At 40.3% G+C, this 26,022-nt stretch overlaps 2 long non-coding RNA genes across 2 annotated transcripts in view; both read right to left on the bottom strand.

Moving 5' to 3' along the window:
• Window positions 1–5,846, bottom strand: part of LOC138151837 (uncharacterized) — a 27,859-nt gene extending 22,013 nt beyond the window's left edge. Inside the window, exon 1 of the long non-coding RNA XR_011165933.1 lies at window positions 5,640–5,846. This is a non-coding gene — a long non-coding RNA (uncharacterized lncRNA). The remainder of the gene's footprint in view (window positions 1–5,639) is intronic.
• Window positions 5,847–14,464: 8,618 nt separating this feature from the next.
• On the bottom strand, window positions 14,465–24,531 carry LOC138151839 (uncharacterized). Its single transcript, XR_011165934.1, has 3 exons — window positions 24,419–24,531; window positions 18,453–18,533; window positions 14,465–16,277 (listed from the first exon to the last, which is right to left on the bottom strand). It is a non-coding gene; the product is annotated as an uncharacterized lncRNA (long non-coding RNA).
• Between the last annotated feature and the right edge of the window lie 1,491 nt (window positions 24,532–26,022).

Below are 26,022 nucleotides of genomic sequence, written 5' to 3' on the forward strand. Positions count from 1 at the left end.
ATTTGTTCTGTGAAGTTATACTATAAGATGTTCCTTGTGAGGAACTTGCTTTATCAATTTAGATGAACTCCTCCACAGTTTATAATCATAAACATTTGTCTGAGGGTAAAGAGGAAGTAAATGACTTACCTAGGGTCACATAAGCAATATGTATGAGTCAGGACTTGAACCCAGGCCATGCTGACCCTGATTAGCACTCTTTCACTAAGCCAAATATGTGTATATACATATAAACACACAAACCAAATATGTATGTGCACATATGAATGTGTACACAGATGTATGCGTATGTGTATGCACTGGAAAACCTCCACTTATAGGTCACAATCAGATTTTCCATTTGGGAAAGTGTGTAGTTTAATGCTAGACAAAGATGGCACTTCTGTTGATGTCTGCATTTCAGGCCCAGAAGATATGAGGATGAACTCAATGACCTAATGAAGCACATTCCTGGGAGCATCCTGGGCAGATAAGCGGGCACTTTTATTTTGTAAAATCTCTAGGAAAAAAAAAAAAAGGAATGTCTTCAACAGCCCCTTGGGGACCCCATTACAGTGTTTCACAACCCTCTAGCTAGGAAGCTGTTGTTAATGTTTAACCTTAATCCCTCCTGCTGTAATTTAAGGCCCTTTCCTCTTGCTGAGTTCTCAGTGTGAATGGAGAGCAGCTGTTCGCCCTCACCATCTGACATCAGCTATTTCTCAAGATGACCCCTATGAGCCAGGCCAGGGTTATTATCCCCACTTTGGTGCATGCAGTAAATATGTATTTATTGGAGAATGCTAAGGCCATAGCCTCATTTGCTGTTTTCTGTTTGAGAAGCTTTGAGGATAGCAAGAGGCTTCTTTACATGAATGGTTTTGGTTCAAAAATAGGTTGTCCCCAGCAAAAGGCCTGCATCCCACAAATGAGATCTCTTTCATCCTCTAGGTGTGCTCAGACAGATGACTCAGGCCTGGAGGAAAGAAGGCTTTGGGTAGAGATGGGAGGGATGTGACAGGTGTCCTCAAGTATTTGAAGGTCTGACATGTGGAAGAGAGATTCCATTGGTTCTTCTGGTTCCCAGAGGATGGGACTAGGAGCAATGGGTGGAAGTCTCAGAGACACAAATTTAGGCTTGATGTCAGGAAAAACTTCCTAACAATTACAGCTATTCCCAAGGAAAATGGGATGCTTTGGGGAGGTAGTGGTTTCCTTTTCCCTGGAGTTGTTCCAACAGAGGATGAATTCCCAGTGATTGGGTGTGCTGTGTTTTCTTTTGGACATGACTCGTTCAAGATAGACACCAAAGACTAAAGTTATTCTGTTACTTTGTTTTTACAGGGTATAGCCACATTTTATAGAAACCAGATTTTTTTTTGGGGGGGGGGTGGATTTGGGACCTAATATTGACCCGATATGGTTTATTTGCTGACTTTTTTTTTACTCTCTAGCCTCTAAGAGGAGAGGGACCCTGTTCTTTTAACTTAGATTGTAATGTGCCTTCCATAGCTCCCTAGAAAGACAGAGATGAATAAGGACTCATTTCAATAATATTTTAAGGTTTACAAAGTAAACCTTCCCTCATAACTTGGAGAGGTAAATTGTATAAGTATTATTAGCCTCATTTTATGGACAAAATAACCTGAGATGCATAGAGGGGAAGGGCACAAGGCTAGAGTCAGAACCAGGATTTGAACCTATGTCTCTCCTGAATCCAAGTCACTACATCTTAGTAGGTCTTGTTTGTCTTTGTCCTTAGTAGGTTTGTTTGTGGAGAGGAGGGTGATTCTATGGATGAGGATCAAGAAGGTGTTGATGTTAAAATTTTAGGCAACAAGTGAATGGAAGGGTCCACATTAGGATTGGTAGAAGAACATTGAATCATAGATGTAGAGTCAGAAGGAACCTCTTGGGGTGGCTATTCCCGCCCACTCATTTCACAGATAAATACTAAGACCAAGAAGGGTGGAACATCTTGTGTCAACATACTATCACACAAAAAGCAAATATTAGCGGCAAGATCTGAACATTAGGTCTCTAACTCCAAATACAAGGTTCTTTTAGTCAACCACAAGATCTCCAGTCAAGTCTAGAACTCTTTTCTCCTCTTCTTGGGTTTAGTTTCTGGGAATTTTTCCCAGCCAGTCAAGCTGATAACTCTATAAGAGGATAACTTAGATTCCCTGTGGCCTTGAGCTTCAGAAGTGGGTGCATGCAGGAAATCGCCAAGATGCTTTTTCCAGGCCTGTTTTAGGGACCCTGATCTCAGTCCAGTTTGACCCTGGACCCAGATTCCTTAGGTGGGAGGGAGGAGTGTAACTCAAGGCAGATGTTAGTATTAGATACACTGACAATTAAAGAATCATAGTTTTAGAACTGGGAGAGACCTGAGGCACTCACCACCCCTGTAAAAATCTGTCGCCAACTTGTGTTGATTCTCCCTCTACAACATTTCTCACACTCATTCCCCCTTTCTCTATTTACATCACCACCACCCTTGTCCAGCCTCTCACCACCTGTCACCTAGAATATTTCAGTAACCTCCTAATTGGTCTTCCTGCCCTCATCCTCTCTCCTCCCCAAGTCATACTCTATACATCTGCCAGAGTGAAATCTTAAAGTCCAGCTCTGACCAGGATGTGGCTAAAAGGGCTCAAGAAACTCCAGTGACTCCCTGGCTTGTCTAGGACAGAGAAAAAAGAAAAAAACAAACCCTTCTATTTGACATTATAAGGTCTTCACAACCTAGCTTCACTACCTTTCCAGACTCCATACACATTATTTCCATCATATACTTTAAAATCCATCCAACTGGTCTACCTGCTGTGCCTCCCACACCCTCCATCATTTCCTGTCTCTGTATCTTTGCATAGGCCCTTCCCTCCCACCTGTGATATAAGCCTTTCTCACTTCCTCCTTTTAGAATCTCTAGCCTCCTTCAAAGCCCCACTCAGGACCACCTCCCACATTTCCTGATATCCAATAGTTACTACTTTGCTATTGTCCAGTTGAGTCCAACTCTTTATGATCCCATTTAGGGTTTTCTTGGCAAAGATACTGTAATGGTCCTTCTCCAACCCATTATCCAGATGAGGAAACTGAGGCAAAGAGTATTAAATGACTTTCCAGAGATCATGAAGCTAGTAAGTGTCTGAGGATGGATTTGAACTCAGAAAGATGAGTCTTCTCAACTCCAGGCTCAGCACTATCTAATATACCACCTACCTGCCCCAGCTACTACTTCATTTTACCCCAAATAACCTTGAATGTACTTTGTACATCTTGCATCTACTTATATGTGTATATATTGTTTCCTTGATTGAAAGTAAACTCCTTGAAATTGGGGACTGTTTCATTTTCCCCCAGAGCCTAGTAATCTATTATTCAATCCCCAAGCATCTTATTAAGCCCGGCTCTGTGCCAGGCATTGTGCTAGGTGCTAGAGAGACAAACATGAAAATGATTCTCCCCTCAAGAAGCTTACATTCTCTGGGTGCCTAGCACATAGTAGGTGCTTAATAGATTAAGTTAAATTTCTTAATAATGTAATTAAATTGATTAGGGATCAACTAGTTTAATCTATTCATTTTTACAGATGAGGAAACAGGAATCCAGAGAGTTTATTTCAGTAAGATTGCCCAAGATTACTCAGGAGATAGCAAATCTGGGATTTTGAAAACTATCTCCCTGTCTCTTCCCACTGCTGAAACACATGTAAACCAGGATTCTCTTCCTCCCCCAGCACACATGCTTTCTGGTTGATGTTAGTCCTGTTAGACTACTAGTCTAATAGACCAAATTGGAAGAGGGGGTAAGTGAGCACGATGAGGACTCAGCGAGCACATGACAAATACTCTCCTCTCTCTTTATAGCATTGTTCCTGGGTTTGGGGGTGGAGTGGGGGGAGGGTTGGGGGTGGCCAACTGCCTTTTCCTCCTCCTTTCCTCTCAAAGGGCAAGGGTAGCTCAGAGAGGTTTCTTTTGATGAGAGGATTTTAATGGCTCAGCAGGTCCCAGTGAACCTGAGACCTCCTCCACCCCTTTCCTGCAGGAGACAGCATTCTTGCCCATAAACCCTTCCCTTTCAGGGCTTATGGGTTGAGCTGTTCTTGATGCTTATCAAGAGGACTGATCAAAGCTTCCCTGAAGTTGTAAATCTCTTTCTCTGCCTGTCAGGCTAGAGTACAGCCAAAGAAGAGGGCTGCAGGCCCCTAAAGGGGGGAAAAATCAGCTTCCCCCACCCACCCCCAGGCCTGCCAACACGCAGTCCAGCCAGTAGGAGCCTGCTGCACGGCTTCTGGTAGTGGCTACTCCTCATGCCTGGGAAACTCCTACTTGTGGCATCTGGGGAGAAGCAGGTCTAAGAGCAGGACAGGAGGGGGCTGGGGAATAAAAGGAGAGGAAATGTTATCTCAGTTGTGACCCCTGGAAGGGGCAGCTCACTCTGCCTAGTCTGTCCCTGTGTTTACCCAGTTGTGGGAGCACGTTCAGGGTATACTCTTAAATGTTTGGGTAATTACGTGTGTTGGTTTAGATTGCTGGTGGTACTAAAATACTCCAACTGGAAGGGACTTCATGTGATACAATGGAAAGGAAATTGGAGGATCTGGATTGGAAATCCAACTCTGCTGGGCTTGGGCAAAGTGATGGGCAAATCACTTACTTTCCTTGGACTTCAATTTTATTGTCTTTAAGATGGGAACATGTGCTCATGGCTTCCTGTTGAGCCAGGTCTCTGAAGAACTGAAAAAGCATGTCACATAGTAGACAGTGGAGAGGCACATGGTGGGTGTCAGCCGGATATAACATGTATAAATAAGGACTTACAAAGTTGAGGAAAGGATGTTATCCAAGAATCAAAGAGCAAAAGAGATGAGATGTTATTCATCAAAAGTGAGGGATGATTGATCGACACATGCTTTGCTCCACTGGTACCCTCTTGATATTAAGAGAAAATGATGGAGGCCCCTAACATGTGGGGTGGATTCCCTGTGTCACGGGGAGACAGGAGATTGCACAGAGTGGACATACATGGCTGGCTTTCAGTCCACATCACTGGAAGGAATACCCACATCGATAATTTCAAAACCCCATCCGAGTGTCAGAGTACAATTTCATTCAGTTTAATATTGCTACGTGGGTAATTTTTTTGGGTGTTTTCTAGATCCTGTTTTTCTTTTATGATTTTATAAGTCCTTGTGAAGCACTAAAAATAAAAACAACCACATTAATGGCTTGTTTTTATATTTCAACTTTCAAATAGAAATTAAAATGTTAAAAACAACTTGTAAATAAAAGAATAGGATGAGCTTGTTTTCCCTTTAGGAAGTCAAGACAATCAAAATAACAACATTTTCCTCCCCGTTAGAATACCATATATTTTTGTTTGTTTTTAAGTCATGGACTATGAGGAAAGCACCCAAAGTCTCATTGCCTAGGGATCCAAAAAAGTCTTAACCTGCCAGAGAGTGAAGCATCTCCTCCTCTCCTCCTGCCACTACAAAATAAAGAGCTTAGAGAAGAGGGTTTGTTCAGATCACTGCTCTTTGAGATGAATCAAATACTTAGCTCAATGACCTTTGGACATCAATAGCATAGGTGTTATTATCCCATTTTCCAGGTGAGGAAACTGAAGCTAATGGAGATTAAGGAACTTGCCTGTGGCCCATTGACTCCCCAGTCCAGCACTCTTTCCTTTTAGCACTTCCTTGAAGTCCAAACAAAACCAGTCTGAACTCAGATTCAAGATCTCAGGGCAAACGAGCGTCTGTATGTGTTTAGTAGGTCCCCTGTTACGATGGGTGTGGAGAAGTAATGAACTCCCCGGTGTCTTGGTCTTGTCAGAGCTGAGCACGACATATGCAGAAAAGGTACCTTTTATAGGTGGGAAATTATAGGTGCTGTTACTTCAAAGGCTTTGCCAAATAGGGTTACTCCTTTGATAAATGACAGTATTATTAATGGTGATTTATTGCTGGGGCCAATTTGACAACAGAAAGAACCAGTTTCCCCACTCCCCCTGGCCTCCACCTTGATGTTTTTTTTTGGCTGTGGAATCACCTCCCTGCCTAAGGAGGCTGGGGCATCTGTTTAACTCACACAGTGAGATACCTGGCTTATTAACCTGTCATCATGTGTCATAAAGTTTAGTGAAATGCTGGCAGATTGTAATCCTAAACAGGGCAATTACCCTATTATTAAAATGGCTCTTTCTTTCTTTCTTTTTATTTTTTTTCCTGTGAATTCCCTTCCTACTCCCGCCCCCTTCTCTCGTTGGCCTGGCTCTTACCTCTGTTTTACCTGCTTGATGAGTCACTGGAGCTGAGCTAAAGTCCTTGCTTTGTAGCATAAATGTGGCCTCTTCCATGCTGAGGCTTTGAGGGAGAAAGTATTATGGAAAAGCTAAGTACCTCGCAGCTGCTGATTGGTGTCAGGAAATACCTGAAGGGGTATTAGATTCCTATTCCACTGGTTGTTAGACTAGACCAGTGAATTCTCAATTTTTTTTACTCTTTATACTTTTTTTTGCCCTCTTTATACTCTTAAAAAAATTTTAAGGCCCTTCTAAGGAGCTTTTGTTTAGGTGCAATATACTTATGGATACTTACTATATTAGAAATTAAAATGTCTTAGTATTATTGAACTAATGGGCCAGATTTCCTCTGAGGCCCCTCCCTTAGGGTTTGTGATTCTGGATTGAGTTGAGGCAGCACTGGTGATTTGGACTGAGTTAAGGGCTACCTAGCTACCTAGGTTTGTGTGTAAGTAATATCCCTTTCTATACAGTACCTCCATAACAGCAGGGATCCCTGTCTTGTCTTCTCTGGAGCTAAGCACAGAGCTCTATGCACAATTAGTGTTTGATAAATGAGCTAAATATGAATTTATTATAGGTTGACAAAGTGCTTTCTTCCAAATAACCCTGTGAGGATGATGGTATGTGTACACATAAAAACAAACAGACATGTCATGCACACACATGTGAATATATACATATATTTGTTCACACAGACATATACACATGCATACAAATACATAACACACATATGTATACATGCACATACATATATGTATACATACACATACACACGCAACATAGCTCTATCTTTGTCTACATCCCCATCTCCATATCACATGTATTTTGGTTAGGATCTGTGATTACATTAGTGTAAGGTCTTCCCAGTGTAGAAACTCTACTCACAGATGCAAATTGGCAACTCCTCTGAAATTTATAGTCTTAAAAAAGTTCTTGAGGGCCCTGAGAGGTTCAGTGACTTTCCCATGGTCACCAAACTCGTATTCTCTTCTGAGGTTTTTGTTGTTGTTCAGTTGTGTCTGACTCTTCATGACGTCATTTGGAGTTTTCTTGGCAAAGAAAGATACTGGAGGGCTTTGCCATTTCCTTCTCCAGCTCATTTTACAAATGAGGAAACTGAGTCAAACAGAGTGAAGTGATTGGTTCAGGGTCACACAGCTAGTAAGTGTTTGAGGCCAGATTTGAACTTAAAAAGCTGAGTATTCCAGATTCCAGGCCAGGTACTCTTATCTACAGTAGCACCTAGCTACCCTATTCTTAGATTAATTGGTACTAATTTAGGTTTTTCTGACTCCGAGGCTGCCTTTCTATCCACTCATGGATGCCATACTGACTCCCTCATAAGCTTGTCTTTGCAACTGAAATACAGAATTGGAGGAGAAAATAATATAATCAGCAGGTTTCAGAGATGGTAAGGCAAGGCATATTTCCTGTGTATTCATCTTGTTGCCTTCAAAATATTGTAAAATGTTTGAGGAAGATCCTTTTGAATCTTCAGGCAAGAGTCTTTGGTCTGAACCTTGACATAGATTTTCAACCTGCTGATGGTTCTACTGACCCCAAAAATCTCTGAGTTGGGGCCATAGGGGCTACTGAGTACAGCCCACACCAAACTATAATTTGGTCTACAACCCACTGGACATGTGAACATGCGGACATGTTGGTTTTGCTTGGAGACTTCTCTCAGATAGGTCTAATTGTCAGGAACTTTTCACTTAAATAAAGCCTAAGTTTGTTTTTTGGTGTAAGGTACTGTACCTTTCTTATGTGGGTGTTTTATTTATTAGAAGGAGAAAAAAGCAACAACAAGTTAAGCAGCATGAGACAGTTCTGAGGACCTGAGAGGATCTAAGATAAAGGTACCAAGAGGAACCATTTGAAAGGAGCTCATAGACAAGAGCTCTGTCAGATTGTAACAAATTTGTATATAATTGTTTTTAGGACTTTGAATGTTATTGCTGAGAAACTCTGAATCAAAATACTGTTTGGGGACGAAGGGGATATTAAATAATAACTATTTGTGTTATACCTGGTAGAGACATGGAATTTTGGTTTTTCACCATCAATTGGGGGCAGATCAGTTTTCATCTGGATGTAGTGCTTGAAGCAAGAGAATGAGGAGAAGCTAACTGGGAAGAGAAGACAGTTTCATCCAACTGGAAGGGTTTAGAAGAGGAGTGGTATCCTTTAACAAATGTTGTGTGGTATAGATCATACTCAAAGAGACCAAGTAGATCAAAGCTCGAAGAACAGAGTAGTGATTTGACCAAAGCATGTGAGTCTCCTTATTCTTGAGCCTTATTACTAGGTTTCTATAAGTTTGTACCAGTGGGAGGAATAATAAATGTTATGTTATTGTTATTTTTGCTTTTACCTTCTAGATTAGTAAATCTTGTTTCATAATTAAGAACTAATGGTATTCTTGTGACTGATTTACTGTATTTAAATGGAAAGAACACTGGTGGGGGCTCAGGAGCTATACTTGTGTGTGTATATGTGTTATTCTCCTATATCAAGGTTTACTTAGGACTCTTAGATTGAGTTGTAGCAGTGTGGTGGCCATAGACAACCCCCTTCCCCTGCCTGCCCTGGAAAAAAGAAAATCTTAGATGTATATATGAGTGTTAGTTGGATGAATAAGCTGTCATGGGAGATGGGGGAATAGGTGCCCTATCTAATGGTCATGTCCTATATAACCAGATTTACACTTATAATTTCTATCTTTGGTTTCTAATTCCCGCCCCATGGGACCAATCAATCTATTAATGAGTCAGCAAACATTTATTAAGTACCAGCTAATGCCAGGCACTGTGATAAGCTCTGGGGATACAAAGACAAAAGGAAGATATTCCCTACCCTCAAGGAGTTTATATTCTTTTGCTGGGAAACATCTAGCAAGTAAGTTAATACAAGATACATACAAAATAGGCCCAACCTGTGACACAGTCCCCACCTCCTCCAATCTTGGAAGTGGGGTGTGGGGGTGTGTGGAGGAGGGGTTGGAAATCTAATCTTAAAAAGTGATTTTTTTTTCTCTTTGGCTCATTGCTTCCATCCAGGATACTCCAGGAAAATCTCTAAATGTACTTGTGGATAACTCATAACACAAAACAATGTGGATAACAGAGTTCCCAACTCCTTCTCATAAAAGCACTCAAGGTATGCAATGCATAGCAGGAATGGTACCCACCTCCACTGAAAATATATAAAATGCCAAGAACTTGCAAGAGCTCATTAACAGATACAGAAAAATATAAAATGCTCGAACATCCCACCCATTAACTCCTCTCAGGACGGTACTCTGATATTCAGATGAACTTCTACTGGATCACGCACGATTCTTCCAAGACTCTTGTACCACTTTCTGGTTTAAACACTTACTAGAGGGGCAGCTAGGTGGTACAGTGAATAGAGCACTGGCCCTGGAGTCAGGAGGACCTGAGTTCAAATCCAGCATCAGACACATAATGCTAGTTGTGTGACCTTGGGCGAGTCACTTAACTCAAATTGCCCTGCCCTCACCCCTCCAAAAAGCAAAAACCCCTCAAAAGCTCAAACCACCTACTAGAAGATAAAAACATACTTTGAGGGCTGCTGAACAAGTAATTATCTTTTGCTTGACCTGACTATCTCTAAGTAGTTCCTTGGCTTTGTTTCCAAATAGGATACCATGAGGAACTATGTCGATGATCCTCTCCTTTCTCTAGGGAGCATTCTGTATCAGGGAATTCCCTTCTCTCTCTAGATAGTCTGATCCTGGAACTCTTGAACTTGTGAACTTTTTAATTTGCTTTACCCATGAGACCCATGTTTTCCCCAAAGCTGGTGCTGCTCAAGAAATTTCCCAAGCAAGACAAATCTGATCCCTCTCCCACATGAAAGCCTTTCAAGTACTTGCAAACTTCTATTATTTCTTCCTGAAGTCTTCTCTGCTCCAGGCTAAACATTCCTGGTGCTTTCAGATAATCCTCGTATAGCATTATCTTGAGGCCTTCACCATCCTGGTCTCTCTCCTCTGGATGCATTGTAGACCTCCTAAAATGTGATACCCAGAACACCCTCTGCGGTGGTCTGATGAGGGCAGAATCCAATGAGAAGTATAACCTTCCTCTCTGGAACATCATGCTTCCTTCAATCCCAAGAGTACATTAGTCTTTTTTTTTAGTTGCATAGCATACTGATGACTCATTTGTGATTGCAGTCCACTAAAATCTCTAGGATCAAAAAAATCTCTATGATCAGTTACTGACTTAGAACAAATCTTTTTCAGACAGACTGTTATCTAGCACTTTTCTTCTCCATCTTGTATTATGAAATTGCTTTTTTTTGGGGGGGGGGTGGTAAGTAGATGGTATGGTGGAACCCTGGAGTCAGGACGACCCGAGTTCAAATCTGGCCTCCCACAATTACATGATATGTCACTCTGGGCAAGTCACTTAACTCTGATTGACTCCAAAAAACTCCCCAAATTGATTTTTGAGCCCCAATATTGGGCTTTACATGTTAGTCCTTTATATGTCATGACATGCAGTGTCAAGGACCAAGGGTCCTAGGAGAAAGTCTTGTGTTTAGTGGTGGTAAAACTCATAATGAGCTAAGGCTCTGTAACACCATGCAGGAGCAGCTTTCCAGAAGAATGCTACTGTGAACAGCCTTTAAGGTTCTGTATACTATATACTGTATACTATACTATAGACAGTATAGTGAACACTCTATTTATTCAATAACAAATCAAAGCAAAACATTCACAGTAAATCAAGGTACAGCATTCACAATGCTACAGCTTATCACAGATAATCACAATATAGTATTCACAACAGCTTATCATTAAAATGACCACATAAGGGCGGCTAGGTAGTGCAGTGAATAGAGTACCGGCCCTGGAGTCAGGAGGACCTGGGTTCAGATCCAGCCTCAGACACAACAGAAAAACTAGCTGTGTGACCTTGGGCAAGTCACTTAACCCCAATTGCCCTCCAAAAAGCAAAAAAAAAAAGAAAAAAGTAAAATGACCACATAGTTTTCACCAAAGTGGATACAATATTTAGAACAAAGAACAATAATCTTAAAGTACAATAGTCAAAGTCTTCCACTCATGGGGCACACTAAATTAACTCAATCAGTCACTTATTCAGCAATTACTAAGTATCATTAATCACTAAGCACAATCATTAGAAAATACACAAACCCTGGCCCCTTAGGTCACTAGTAAACTACACTTTTGTCATTACTCAGTACCCATGGAGAGGTCTTTTCATCTTGACTTGGGGCTGGTTCTCAGATTCCCTGGATCCCTTTCCATGGTCCCAGATTCTACCTGGATTCACCAGACTGTCACCTGGGTTCAATGGCAGACAGCTCCCAGTTCCTCGTCCAGCTTTCTGGGTAGGTCCTGCTCCACACTGAAGTTCACAGGGTCTGGTCCATGTCAGATCCTTCACAATTTCTGCTCCTGGGAATTCAAGGCTCAACCAAGCCACAAATAAAGTCCCTGCATCCTGATTAAGCTTCCTCAGTCTTCTGCAGCTTGTTAAAAAAATCAGAATCACCTTATCCAGCCTGGGGGAAGGGGGCTCAGGCTCCTAGGCTCCTGGGCTCCTGTTCAGAAGAAGCTGCACCACCACAAGTTCTCAAGAAATTCTGACTCAGTTCTCCATTCTCCCTTCTGTAGCTGCTCTGCCACCAGATCTGGTCCCAAGAAATTCTGACTGTGCCTCTCTGGGACTTTTCTTATATACACAGCATTAGCTACTTCCTGTTTCAGCCAACCCCTTCCTGTTACATCAGGAACTGGGGTTCATACCTTTTTTTTTTCTTTGTTTCTTTCACAGAGGCTTGATCAGTTACTATGTGCTAAGTACCTGCTTACTTGCCAGTACAAAGGGGTCAACTTGGCTCATGAGGAAAACTAGGAACAGTAAAGGCCTTTTTAATAACTACATTGGGGAAAAGAGGAAGATCACAGAAGGATAGGACTGTTGCCTAGGCTGAATAGGATAATGATAATGGGAAAAAGAGAGAAAGTAGTGTTACTCAACTTGTATTTTGCTTCCACTTTTCTTTACCAAGGTAAATAACATTTGGATCATAAAGGAGAGAATAAAAATAGGTAACAGGAAGAAGGTACACAAAATAGTGAGAGCATCTAGCTGCCTTAAAACCAGTCAAATGACCTGGCCCAGTTAGAGATGAACTCTATCCCAGAGCTAGAGCACTGGAAGGGCTGGTAGATGAAATTGTGGAACCACATCAAAGGTATCTAACAAGACTATGAATAACGGGAGGGGGACCTCAGTCTTAGACACAGGCAAATTTCAAAACAGGGAGGAGTGAAATCTGCAAAGCCTAGGCTAGCAAGTGTGACTTAATTTCTTTGCAAAATTTGGGAACTATTAAAAAGGTGGTAATGATTATAAGAAACCAGTGTGGATTCGTCAAGAATAGGTCATGTCAGAATAACCTTATTTCCCTTTTTTGACAGGCTTAGTTAAGTGGCAGACCAAATAACTTATTCATAGTTTGCCTAGATTTTAGCAAAGTATTTGAAAAGCCTCAAATGTATTCTTGTAGAATTATAGTGTCTGGCATACTAGTAACTGCTTAATAAAGTCCCTAATCTATCTGTCTATGACAGAGATGTAAACTAGATCAGTAGTCTCCAAACTTTTTTGATCATGTACCCATTTCATTAAAATGTTTTTGAGCATACCCCCAATATATTCATATTTACCTGTTTATAAATTATACATATGCACTACTATATTAATGTATACTTTATAAACCAGGAACAAAAATGGAAATTTAAAAAATGAGATGAAGATGAAATATTTTGTTAATTATACAAAACTTTTTGCTCTCACTAAAATATTATTAATGATGCTATTTCTGAGAATGTTGTGATTAAATATGCTTCATTATTTTTGAAATCTGGTTTTTAACACTTTGTGATAGCCATTCTAAGGTCTGGTTCTAAGTTCAGTTTATTCTGATACTTGGTTCTAATGGTTGCCATAATTGAAAATACTACCTTACAAAGAGTCAAATGAGTATCATCATTGACTACATTTACTAAATTTCACTTATTTTTCAATCCCATCCACTGATTATGCAAATATTTTTGTTGAGTTTAAGCTATTAAATTCTCTTCTTTCTCATTGTCCTTTGGTTGTTGCCAAGTCATTATTTTAATGTTTTCAACAAATGGATTCAAAATTTACTGAAACTCCTTCTTGGAAAGATTTTTAAAGAGGTTTAAAAAATTTGGTTTCCAAGTTCTTAAATTATGCAGATATGAGAGCTATTATAAGTGACACATCATTTTTCACAACCCAGAGAGGAGAGAGTAAGTAACCAGAGAGAATGATGTCAATAGAATTAAATGTTTTAGAGAGGCAAACAAGCATGAGGATTGAGAAAAGGCCATCAGATTTAGCTATTGAGAGATGGCTGGTAATTTTGAATAGAGCACTTTCAGTTGAGTGAGGAACAGAAAGTAACAAGGAAATTGAGAACCTGGGAGAATGGACTGATTCTCTCAATGGAAATAGAGGGGTTTGGAAGAGGGATGGATTTGGGGGGAAAAGATAAAATAATGAGATTGGTTATTCAGTTTGCAATCTATCCATCCAAGCTCATCCTTTGTTAGTACTACTCTTTCCCAATGAAAAATGAGACGTTGGGGAAAGGAACTCACTGACTGTCTACTACCTTAGAGAGCAGAGCCTACCCACTGAGGGGAAGATCTGAAGTGATCTGAGGAACAGGGTTGTTGATACTGGGGTAAGGGTTGGATTTTTACTTGCACAGCTATTACTTTCGATGACAGTTTTGGTTAGTGTGGGCAAAGCAGGGCAGCAGTATGAGAGGACTTAGTGGGGGAGTATAGAGCTTTAAGGGATAAGGGGATGGTGTAGTTATGATGGAGATAAGCCTTAAATTGACTATCACAAATAACAATATTTCCACTTTCTTTTTGGTTGATCACACACAGTTAGGAATCCCAACCTCCTCTTACCCACCCAGCACACTACCTTTGGAGACCATTGGCCTAGATGCTAAGTATATCTAGTATGGAGGATGTATTTGGAACTGATTGAATGACCAGATTCTTTCTCTTTTTATTTTATTTTTTAAAAATGATTAATTTAAAGTACACTAAAAAGGAACACTTCAATGTACAAAAAGAAACCAAAATAAAATTATATATATAATTATAAATATCTATAGTGCATAGATTACTTTTTAAAAAGTACATAATAAATTTAATGTTACTTTCAAAGTTATACTGCTTGTCTGAATTTCCCTCTAATTTTTTTCTATTCCCTTCTTTGCAGTTTAAAAGATGTCTCAATGCTCCTTTTTTTCTCTTTTTTTCTTTTTAGGACAACTCTACTGCTAGTTTCCCATTTCCCCAAATCCTCCCTCCCCAATAAAAAGGGAAAAACACAATCCTTGTAAGAAAAGAGCATAGTCAAACAAAACAATTTACACATTTGCCATGTCAGAAAATGTATGTCTCATTCTGAACCTTGAACCTAGCACCTCTGTTAGGAGTTGTATAGCATATTTCATCAGCAGTCCAATGTAGTTGTGGTTGGTTATTGTGTTGATTAAGGACCTTAAGATTTTCCAAATAATTTTTCTTTACAATGCCGTTGTTCCTATTTAAATTGTTCTAACTCTCCTCACTTTACTCTGCATCAGTTCATACAATTCTCAGATTTCTTTACAATTGTTCCTTTCATTATTTCTTATGGTATAGTACTATTCCATAACATTCATATACCATAACTTGTTCAACTATCTCCCAATTTCTTTGTTTTTAATTCTTGGTTAAAACAAAAAGAACTGCAACAAATATCTTAAACATATGGGTCTTTTTTTTTTCCTTCTTTGATCTCTTTGGGGATATAGGCCTAATAGTATTACTTCTGGGTCAAAATGTGTGTATAATTTAATGACATTGGACATAATTCCAAATTGTTTTCCAAAAAATCTGGACCAATTACTCCACTAATCATGTACCAATGTATCAATATCCCCACATCCTCTGTCATTTTCCTTTTTTGCTATCTTTGCCAATCTGATAGATATAAGGTACAGCATCAAAATTTTTCAAATTTGAAATCCTCTAATTAATAATGATTCAGAGCATTCTTTCACAGGAAATCACTTTGATTTCTTCCTTTGAGAACTGCCTGTAGACACCCTTTTGTTATTGTTGTTTTTCAGTAATGTTTGACTCTTTGTGACCTCCATTTGAGATTTTCTTGACAAAGATACTGGAGTAGTTTGACATTTCCTTCTCCAGCTTATTTTACAGATGAGGAAACTGAGGCAAATTGGGTTAAATGACTTGCCCAGGATCACATAGATAATACATGTCTGAGGCCAGATTTGAACTCAGAAAGATGAGTCTTCCTGACTTCAGGCCTGACCCTCTATCTACCACGTTACCTTACTGCCCAAGATATGCTTTGACCATTTATTTATGGGGGGAAGATCTTGCTTGAATGGCCAGTTTCCAAGAGTCAATGATTCAATGCCACCTTGGAAAGAGGTGTATAGGGTGGTTCCCCAAAGATCTAAGTTTGGCCCTGTGAAGTTTAAAATATTTATTTATAACTTAGGTGAAATTTTTATCAGTGACTTGACATGTTTATCAGATTTTCAGATGACAGAGCTGGGAGGGATAGGTAAAATTCTAGAAGACAGGATCCAAAAAGATCTTGACAGGCTAGAATGTAGGCTTGAATCTAGAAAGATTAAATTTCATAGGGACAAACATAAAATCTTCCACTTCAAGAAGATCAGCTTGACAAGTACAAGATGGGGGAGGTATAACTAGATAGTTTTTTTCTGAAAAAGATCTGTTTAGAATAGCCAGTGATCCTGGGCTGGTCACATACATCTCAGATACCAAGGGAAGAAGAGACGGCTTTCTTCAACCACACAGACAGCGTTGTATGAGTTTTGTTGTCCTATTGGATAATTGAAAATCCAGGGTCAGTACCAAGTAACCTTAATAACTTTAATTCAATGGTTATACAAAGCTGATAACCAGCAATAGGTAGGACCTTTGGGCTGGTTCATGTAAACTTAGGCTTGAAAAGAGCAAGGAGTCACTATCTCTTTGATTCTGCTATTGAGTAACCTCATCTATTACTACTGACCAACTCGACCCCATGGGTAAAGTTCTACTGAACCAGGTGACCTTGTTATGCTGCTGGCTATCTGGTAGTCTCCACCTTTTTTGTAACCCTTACATTGCCTCATAAGATATCGGACACACAGTAGATCATTTCCTTTTAACATCACTTCTTTAAAAATTCTCTCCAATGGAAGTATTTTCTCCTGCTTCATTCTGCTTGTCAGAGTATGGCAGAGGGATTGATATACTCTTTACCACCATCTCTTAACAAGGACCCTTGGTGGCTTTAACACCCATCTTGATGACCCTTCTAACATTCTGGCTTCCTAATCCCTTGAACTCCTTAGCTTTAGGGATCTTTATCCTCTTCATTTCAGTTATCCCCATGAACAACCACAATATGGACCTGCTCCATTCTAAGATTTTGAACTCTGAAATTTCTTTTTCTGATTCCATCCTCCCAGATTCCCATTTTCCTTTCTCCCTCATATCTATTAAACCTGCTTATCTCCCTAGCCAGAATCTCTATTCCCTCCATATTTTCTCTATTAATCATGGGAAGACAGTTTGTGTGAATGCATAGAGGAGGGAGATGGAATATTACGTTTGGGGAAGACGTAGTAATCTAGTTTGGCTGGAACACATTTGGGGATAACATAATTCTCCATCCTCTTCTTCTCACTTGCCTCAACTGCTTTTTCACCCTGGAAGTTCCTTCATCTCCTCTGGCCATCTCACCCTGGAACATACCCCCCCCCCTCCTCCCCCCCCCCCCTCCTATTGGTGAATTACTTGACCTGTCACTTGTCACTATGCCCTCCCCTACAGCTACCTTTCTTCTCTGCCAGGACCTTCCCCTTCCAACTCCCTTTTATATGTTATCTTCCCTCATTAGAACATGAGCTCCTAAGGGCAGAAAAATATTTTTCTTTTTGTCCCCAGTGCCTAGCACATAGTACTTAACATTGTACTCAACAAATGCTTATTGACTTGACTTGAAAAAAGCATCACTTTTTTCCAAGGATAAATACTTACTTTAGTCCTCAAGGAGGTTTCCTGATACTGTGGAAAGTACAACACTGGTTCTGGAATCTGAGGACCCGAGTTCAAATCCAGCCTTTGCTGCTTATTTACCCTTAGTAAGTTAAATGATCTGAAATTAAAATTTCCTGGGCCCCATTTTTCCTCAACTGAAAAAAGAGGGAGTAGGACTAGACAATCTCTGAGGGCCCTTTTAATTTATGATCTCCCTTAATCTCATCTTCTCCTAAATCTCCTTCTGTTTGACCTCCATGAGATCCAAATCTGGATTTCCATCAGGGTACCCGAGACTTTCACCTTCTTGCTAGCACTACTAACTTAATATGCTCCAGTACTGTCCTCCCCATTGACTGAGATGGAAACCTAGACAGAATTTTGATTCTTCCCTCCATCTTCTCTCCACAGTCCAATCATCTGCTGAGTTCATTTTAGCCTCAATATTAATGATAGCTGACATTTTTATAAGGTTTTACATTTGTTGTCTAGTATCATCCTCACAACAACCTAATGAGGTTGGTACTTTAGGCATCATTCTCTCCATTTTATAGATGAGGAAGGTGAGGTACAAAGATTTTAAATGACATGCACAAGGTCAATTCATAAATCTTAGAGGTTGGAGTTGAAGCCAAGTCTTTCTAGCTCCAAACCAACCCTCTTCCATTATTCTACAGTCCCCCCTTAAATAACTTTTTTATATCTCTGCTCCTCTTCATTTTCATCGCCACCATCTTAATTTAGATTCTCATTAAATCTTGCCTGGACTCACAGGCTTTTAAACAGTGTGTATGCCCAGGCATGCCATAATTTCTCCCCCCTAAAATTAGTATTTTGCATATTATTTTTAAATTTTGTATTTCTAAGTTTAGTTGTCAATTAAAAAAAACACGTTTAGTTAAGCTTTAGTTCCATTCTTTGATGAATAAAAATAATATCTTTCATGATCAAGTATTCAGTAAATGCTCACCTTAAAAAAAATTCCTGGATTTCCTGGAACCAATGACACATATTTGAGGGGGAGCGCCTGTTCTTGCTGATGATTGATTGACTGTAAGGGAAGTTATTCAACACAGCGATCTTTAAAAAGTTTGCACTGGCCAAGCTCCTACTTAAGAAACCCTTCAGCCTATCATAGCAACGGAATTTTTGGCACCTGGGGTAGACTGAGGTTCTATGGTGTCAGAAGAAATTTGGAAAATTTCAGGGGCCTGGCAGCCCCTGAAATACCACTAAATTCTGGCTCCTTTCAGATCAATTTCTACAGCCCATCTGTTGTTCTATGTGATGAAAATATTTTCTAACTGCCAATGTTGTCAGTAATGAGCCAATAATGCCTGTATCCTTCCCTCTCCCGCCTCTCCCCCTCCCCTTTCTCTTGTCCCGGGGATTGAATGCCCTGTCATTGTAAACATACCAGGAAATCGATGATGACATAAAACTTATGTCTCCCACCCTTTTAAGGCTAGGCCCCAACTCAAAGTTATGGACAAGCTCTTGGCCCTCGTTTGGAAGAAGGCTTTGCTAAAGCTTGGCTATTGGATGCCTGACCTAGCCTGGGGACTGCCTTATGAACTAGCTTCTCTTGTAAAAAGAGGATAATTGTTCCTGCCCTGCCTACCTTATAGGCTGCTGGTGAGGATCAAATGAGATAATGGCCTTAAAGCCCTATACAAATGTCAGGGATTAAAGGGCCAGATTGCCTTCTATTGAATTCCAGTCTATAGCATGGTGTTAGGAGCCCGGTAGTTTTTAGAGTTTATTTTACTTCTAAGCCAAGTGAGGAAGTTTCAGCTTCTTTGTGAAAGAGAGAGAGGGAGACCCTGGCAGAGCTGGGAGGTTGATCAAAAAGAGAACCCCAGGGCTTTGCTTCAGCCCAGTGTGATCCACAGGGAAATGGTTCTGTGAAGGCTCTGAATGGAGCCTGAGCAAAAAGTAGGTCAGCATCACCCCTGAAATTTATAGGGGGCTGACAGCAGTGTCATTCTTGAGCAGGGTAGGAGCAATGAAGTCTGTGATAATAGCTAGAATGTTAAAAGGACTTCAAGGTTTGCAAAGCACTTTAAAGATATTATTTCTGATCCTCACAGTTAATGAGAGGTAGCATTTATATGGAGGAGCCTACTATGTGCCAGGCACTGTGCCGACAGCTTTATAAATAGTGTCTCATTTGATCCTTACAACCACTCTGCAAGATATGTGCTATTATTATCCCCATTTTACAATTGAGACAGATAGAGGGTTAGTGACTTGCCCAAGGTCACTTAGCTAGTAAGTGTCAGAGGGCATTTTTAAACTCAGGTCTTCCCAATTCCAGGCCCCCCAGTGCTCCATCTGATGTACCCACCTAGCTGCCTCACAGCCCTGGGAGATAATTGCTATCATTACCCCTCATTTTACAGGTGTAGAAACTGAAGCATACAGAGGTTAAATAACCTGCCCAGGGTCACCCAGCTAGTAAATTGTCTAAGGCCAGTTTTGAACTTAGGTCTTTTTGACTGCACTTTGTCTGCCTCAAGTTTAGCACCTAGTCATCAGGAATAATTATATAAGACAGCTAGGAATTTCTTCTTCCAGGAGAGTTGCTCTAGGGAAGATTGTCCAGGCTATGGTCTCATGGGGTCCCTGGCTTCCCCCTGAAAGCAGACTTTTCCCATCCCTGTGAGCCTTACCATGCCTCTTGGCACAGGTGTCATAATTGCTAGTTATGACTCTGAGTCGAGGTCCTACTCCTTGAGAGCAAATTAGACCTGGAAGGAAGTTTAGATGTCATCTGGTCCACTTATTCTGAGTGGACAAGAATAAGTGTCTACTTGGAGTCAGGGGATGTGGGTTAGATAGTTATTGACCTGAATGATCACAGGCAAGTCATTTCCTCTCCTGTAAAATTGGGGTACTTACACGACCTACCTAATGGAGTTGTGAAGGAAGCACTTTGTTGTTATCATATGTAACTTTAAGCAAGGTATTTCATCTCAATTGTATGGGGGAAAAAGAGAAAAGATAAAAATCATAGTAGGACCTACTGTATAGAGATTAGTTATAAGGAAAGCACTTTGTGAAGTGTAAATATCCTGTGTAAATGTGAATCGCTTTGTCATCGTCATTTTTGTTGTTTTCATTCTGTGACCTCACAATTCTAGAGATTGGTCCTTTTATGTACATCTTGTGAACCAGCACCCCAAACTCTGTATCCCTAAGGATCAAGCTCAATCTTGGGGCCTCTCAAAAACTCCCATCTTTTTGACTTGTTTTGCCTCCACTCAGAATTTACTCTGGGACCCTTAGAAAAGGGCTTTCATCTAAGTCTCTACTGAGTGTAAAAAAGGTCTCCCTTTCCTAGTCAAGTGCTCAATGTAATAGTATCAGATCAAGGGCAATCTTTATTTTATCTCAAAGAAAATGTAAGACAAGACAAAGGACTCACAGTAATCAATAAATAGTTGATATAATTCTCTCTTTTGTTCCAATGAGTCTTAGTTTTACCCCCTGGGGAACTTTTACTGACTTCCAACCTGTAGTATTAGCCTAAATGGTCTGAAATCCCCCCCAGAAGAAAAAGGAGGGGTTGCTAGAGACAATCCCCTTACATTCCAATGAGTCTCACCTTCAAACCAGGGCCTTCTGTCTTATAATAATAGCCCCAGGGGTTTGGATTCCCCTTGGAAGGGAAATGAATTTGGGGTTGCTAAAGAGTCAACCCCTCCCCCCATTTTGGTGAGTCCTACCTTCAGTGAATTAATGAATGAATCAAAAACATAAAACACTTACTAGGGTACAAGTGCTAGGAAAGCATATACAAAGAACAAAACAATTCCTACTAATCAATTCTAATGGGGAAGATAACAGTAAGTATATAAGAAGAATTGTATAGGCCTTTAACCTTACAGTATTACCCTAAGGCAGAGGTTCTTAACCTTTTTTTTTTTTTGTGCCAGAGTCTTCTCAGAATAAGGGTTTTGTTTTTAATGAATAATTGAAGAAAGTACTAAATTTCTGAGAGGTTAGTGAAAGTAAAGATTTAGTTTTTTTCCCCCATCCAAGTCCATGGACCCTCTGAAACCCCCGAGGTTCAAGCACAAATTTTTGTTCTTCCATAGCATAACTCCGTTCCTTATTGATCTGTCAGCTCTAGGACTATGTACTCTGTCTTCTTCTCTCCAAGATATGTACACTGCCTATGGGTCATGCCTCCTTTTCCTAGGATCCTTTTCTCTCTATGGAACTGGCATTATTTGGGCACTCTACATTCTCCTGTGCCTGGGCGTCCCTAAAGTCTGGACACATAGGAAATCTCACTAACTGCAGATTTTCAAGAAATGACATGAATGAAATTTTCAACAACATTTTATTTAATTAGCATAAATTTTAGCCATGACAATTTCATATGGAATAAAAGCTTTCATTAGCTATTGGGGACTATTTTCCATATTAATGAGATCAATTTAACTAATTAATGAGATCTCCTATGTCTTCCTATGAAACCTCATTTATGCTAATTAAATAAAATGTTGATGAAAATTTAATTCGTTTTGTTTCTTGAAAATATGTATGGTTGATGAGATTGCCTATGTGTCCAGACTTTAGGGACACCCTGTAGAAGGCTGGGTTGCCAAACTCTCCAGGAAGCTGTCATTATTAAGGAAAGCCCCACTCTTTTATGTAGAAAGCTCAATTTGGGAACTCTGGGTATTTGGAATTTTCTAGGAAATCTTTCCTCCTCTCTCCAGGAGCCTGGGCTATGTGGCAGAGCCTTTAAACCATTATAATGCATCTCTGGCCCGGATTTGCCAAAGCTTCAATTATAGCCTCTCTCAGGGGAGAGGCTGTGTGGATATCCATGCTCCTCCCCCTCCCAACCTACTCCCCAAAGGCTGGAACCCACATCTGTTCTTAATTCAGCTGAGTTTCCCTTGCCCCAATTACCCAACTTCGACCAAAGACTCCATGTTTCCTTTTATAGGCCTAGTACAAAGCAGTGGCTCTTATCCATATCCACTTGAGGCAACCAAATCATGTTCTGCCTCCCCCTAAGCTCCTGCCCAAAGCAGAGACTCACCCTCAATAAGGTGTGCATGGATTGGCAAGTACCCAGTCCTTGGAGGTGGACTCAGCCCTCTCAAGGATATGGTGATGGAGCATAGTCTCACTGAGGACTTTTGTTGTTCGGCCATTGTCACTCCAGGCTGACTCTGTGACTCCATCTGTGGTTTTCCTGGCAAAGATACTGGAGTGGTTTGCCATTTCCTTCTTCAGCTTATTTTACAGATAAGGAAACTGAGGCAAACAGGGTTAAGTGTGGATAGGGTGTTAGAATGAATGTTCCAAGCAAAGGTTCCTCTCTTCAGATGGATAAGGTTGCCCATGAACCTTCATTATGGATTAGGAAATGGAGCTCTGAAGACAACACTAGATGGTATACCACTGAATAATTAGCCAGTCTCTGGTTTTCTTCCTAGTCAGAAGGAAGAGAACACAATAATAATGGCTCCCATTTGCATGCACATACAGAGCTTTACAGTTTACAAAGCTTTCCTCCCAACAGCCCTGTGAAGTCGATATTGCAGGTAGCATCCTTCTTACTTTACAGAAGACTAAGTTGAAATGATTTGACTCGCCCAAGGTCACATAGCTAGTGTAGGAGGGGGGGATTTGAACCCAGGTTTCCTGATTTCAAATCTAGTTTTTTAGGCTCCCTCTCTAACATAAACCTTTTAGTTCCACAAAAGAGTTCAAAACATTCAACAATAAACCAGCAAAAGAAAAATGTCCTTTTATTGTGGGAGTTACAGGGCTCATGCATTCTATACTTAGGTAGGTGAGTGGCAAAGTGGATGGTGAAAAGAGAGTAGGACCTGGGTAAGAATCCTAGTTCTGCTGCTCTCTGTTTAACCTCGGGGAAAAAATCACAACCTCTTTATGACTTTTTTTTTTTCATGTGCAAAATGATGGGGTAGGACTAGATGATCTCTGAGGCCCTTTTTCAAATGCAATCTTATTTTGTTGTTGTTCAGTGGTTTCATTCATGTCCGACTCTTTGTGACCCCATTTGGGGTGTTCTTGGCAGGGATACTAGAATGGTTTGCCACTTACTTCTCAGCTCATTTTACAGATGAGGAAATGGAGGCAAACAGGGTTAAGTGACTATCCCAGGGTCACACAGTTAGTGTCTGAGGCCACATTTGAACTCAGATCTTCCTGACTCTAGGCTTGGTGCTCTATCCACTGGGTCACCTAGCTGCCCTGCTTAGTGATCCTATTAAGGAATATAGATTTAGAACTGGAAGGAACCTGAGAGGCTATTTAGTCCAAGCTCATAATTTTATAGACAAGAAAACTGGGGCCAGGGAGTCTTGGGGCTTGTCCAAATCCACACAAGTATTAAGTGTCATAGGCAGGATTTGAACTCAGGTCCCATGGCTCTAGGGGTTAGCCCTTCTACTGTACTCTTTTTACTATATCACACCACTTTGTTCTCTTTGGTCATTCCTTCAATAAACATTGTTTTGTTTGCTGGGTAGTGAAGTGGAAGCAGCAGTAAGAATAATAATAACTAACCAGCATTTAGATAGCAATTACTATGTGCCAGGAATGGTGCTAAGTGATTTATGAATATATTATATTCCTTGACAACAATCTTGGGAGGTAGGTACTATTATTACGCCCATTTTACAGTTGAGGAAACTGAGATAAACAGGTTAAGTGAATTGCCCCACGTCACACAGCTAAGTAAGTGTCTGAGACTAGATTAAAATTCAAGAATTCCTGACTGTGGGTCCAACACTCTAGCTAGATAGAGCACTGGACTTGGAGTCAGGAAGACCTGAGTTCAAATGTGACCTCATATTCTTTCAGGCAGTGTGACCCTGGGCAAGTCATTTCACATTTCTCATCCTTAGTTTCCTCATATGTAGAAAAAAAGATAATATCACTTACCACCACGGGTTGTTGTACAGATAAAATGAACAGTCTGGCAGAGTGTTAGAGGAGGATGGAGGCTTGGAGGGCGGCTAAGTGGCTATTGCCATAATACAGGCATCAGATGATTCATTAGGGTGGTGTAAGTGTGAATGGAAAGGCACAGACAGATGTGAGAGGTGTTATGAAAGAATCAATAAGACTTGATGACTGATTGGCTCTTGGAGGTGAGGGAAAGATGAATCAGAGGGTTGGTGCCTGGGTTCCTGGGAGAGGGTGTAACCCCTGAAGAAATAGGGAAACCAAGAGAACTTGCTTGGTTGGAGAGAGGGAGGATGAATTTGGTCCTGGACATGTTTGGTTTGAGATTTTGTTGGGATAGCTGTATGGAAATTAGAATTTGAGATTAGAACTTGGTCAGGAGGTAAGATATGGAGAAACAGAATTGGGAGTACTCAGCATAGAATCTTGTTATAAGTGCCTCTAAAATATATACTCTTTGACATAGTGAAATGCAACTGTGCATACACCCCAAGAAGGTCAGAGACAGAGAGAAAGGTCTCATATACATACGGATATTTATAGCATCATTTTGTTGATAGCAAAAATTATAAGCAAAATTGAGAGGGGAGCATGATTGGGGAATGGCTGAGCAAACTGTGTTCTATGAACATAATGGAACATTATTTAATATCATCAGAAACAGCAAATATGAAGGATTCCAAGAAACCCGACAGGACAGAGGAACTCACGGAGAGAGAAATAAACAGGGCCAGGAGAATAATGACCACATATAGTACAGTAATATCAAGGAAAGCCATAATGAAAGATGTGAGAACTCCGACCAATGCAGTGGCCAAAGTGGACTTCAGAGAATTGATGGTGAAACATACTGTTCTCCTCTTGGAAGGAAGGTGATGGACTGCAGGTGAGGAATGATACCTACCCTTGTTGGATATAGCTAATGTGTTCACTTGTTTTGCTTAAATATATTTTGCTATTTGTTGTAGGTGGCTGGGAGTGTAGTGAGAGGAAGCATTGAGAAGTATCAGCCTACATGTAAAAGAAAAAAAAGTCAGTCAATAAACATTTACGGATCACCTACTATGTTCCAGGCACTATGCTAAGAACTTGGGATGCAAAGAAAGGCAAAAATCAGTTTTTGCCCTCAAGGAGCTCACAATCTAAAAACAAAAAATCAGTGACATTTTAAAATTTCATTTTATTTTATTTTATTTTATTCTTACAGCATAGTATATTGGGAAAAATCCCAGATTTTGAGTCAAAAGACCTGGCTTCAACTAGATTCATTACTTATAACTTATGTGATTTTGGACAAGTTATTTAATATTTTCTGGGCATGAATTTTCCCCTTCTTTTAAGGTCCCTTATCCTGGCTAATATTTCCAGAAGAAACAAAAGGTAAAGCAGATACATATAACTTGGTTTACTCTCCTCCTGGACAGGTTTTTCTTTAAGGCCTCTCTTAGCTCTAAATTCTATGATCCTGACCCTCAAAATGAAGGAACATTCAGAAAATCTCCTGCATCCTGGACCCTCCAGACCAGTGGAACAAGGGGAAGAGCAGAATCATAGAATGTCACAGATGGAAAGAATTCTAA

Source organism: Petaurus breviceps, unplaced genomic scaffold (assembly GCF_028583685.1).
Source record: "Petaurus breviceps papuanus isolate PSGF00001 unplaced genomic scaffold, PetGlider_PUasm1.0 90919, whole genome shotgun sequence".
Lineage (NCBI taxonomy): Eukaryota > Metazoa > Chordata > Mammalia > Diprotodontia > Petauridae > Petaurus > Petaurus breviceps.